The sequence below is a fragment of the Rhinolophus sinicus genome, chromosome X (genome assembly GCF_036562045.2).
Source record: "Rhinolophus sinicus isolate RSC01 chromosome X, ASM3656204v1, whole genome shotgun sequence".
NCBI lineage: Eukaryota > Metazoa > Chordata > Mammalia > Chiroptera > Rhinolophidae > Rhinolophus > Rhinolophus sinicus.
This window is the reverse complement of record NC_133768.1, coordinates 23,895,788-23,897,092: the sequence shown is the minus strand read 5'-3', so window position 1 is coordinate 23,897,092 and position 1,305 is coordinate 23,895,788. Positions and strand designations below refer to the sequence as shown.

Here is a 1,305-nt window from a genome sequence, read left to right as displayed (position 1 = left end):
AAGTTCAATTTTCATTAGATTTATTTCCATTTATGATTTAAAACATGCAAAATATACTCACTATACATAAAATTGTTTCTCAAGAAAATAAGGCAAAAATAACAATTCACCATGAGATAAACTATTAACAGAAGCCACCCAGTTGTAAATGCAGAGGCATGCTTGGCTGGCCCTCCACCTAGCCAGATAGAGGCAACTAGCTCTCAGTGGCCTCCACATGGCACCAGTTAGCTCATGGCTGAGAAGTCTTTCAAGGGTTCGGTTACACAGGTTTCCAAGTCAAACTCACCTTCCACTTGGCAGTCTACGTGTCTAACTTTAGTGGATGTGCCAGACTACATATTGAAATTATATTGAGAAGCTTGTCTAGGACTTGGAGCTGCTTTCTGTGGATTTGGTCTCCATTTCCCTGAGGTCTATGGGATATATCTCTTGAAAAATCACATCCTTCTTCAGCTGGAGGATGCCAGAAATGCAGAGCGAAAGTTTGATCTGCTGGTCCCACCATCATCGACTATACTTCTTCAATTTGTTGGGGGTCTTGGGATGAATGCCAGGTTGTCAAAAGTGTCTTGGGACTTCTTTAATATAGCGATCATAGGCGATGCTGTTCTTTCCATAGTTGATTTGCTTCTGTCTCCTCATCAGTACATTTTTATCTTGTCTCTAATTCAGCGGGCATTGCTGACATAGAGTCCTTCGAATCAGAACATCCCATTGATGATTTTCTCACTCTTCCGAAGTTATTTATGAAGGGTTTTCTTTTATATCTCACAATTTCTTTGTTAACTCTGATTCTCATTTCATCTTCTTCAACTGCATTTGCCCAGTCTGTACATCTAGAACTGGGCTTTGGGTCTTCTTGAGTGGTAAAGTTGTCAGGTCTGCGGTTGCTTGTGGCCTTCGCTGGGCCCTCCCATGCTTGGCAGTCCTGCACCTGCCGTTGACTCTGACCTTGTACCCCTGGCTCGACCTCGTGGGGGTGGTGGTGGTGGTGGTGGGCTGGCATCCAGGTCATAGAGGCCCCGGTACCTGGAGGGCTTGGTGGGCGGCAGGCCATGTCCAGTGCGGCAGCACACCCTGCGTCCTCTCCTGCAGCACTGACAGACCCTAAAAGCCCATGTTCTTGACATAGGAAATAATTAATTCTTTCCAGTACATCTTACTTACTGCTCTGGAAGATGGAGCTACTTTCTTTCCCTAAGGAGCTTAAGCATGGTTGATGCTGACAAGTATGTCAAATTTGTGATATCTGGAGCTTAGGACAAGAAAACAAAATTTGGGCCAGCCTGTGACATTAGGTGA

The 1,305-nt window shown here is 44.7% G+C and overlaps 1 pseudogene; it reads right to left on the bottom strand.

The window, feature by feature from the left end:
• Positions 1–227: 227 nt before the first annotated feature.
• Positions 228–1,060, bottom strand: LOC109438355 (histone RNA hairpin-binding protein; annotated as a pseudogene).
• Between the last annotated feature and the right edge of the window lie 245 nt (positions 1,061–1,305).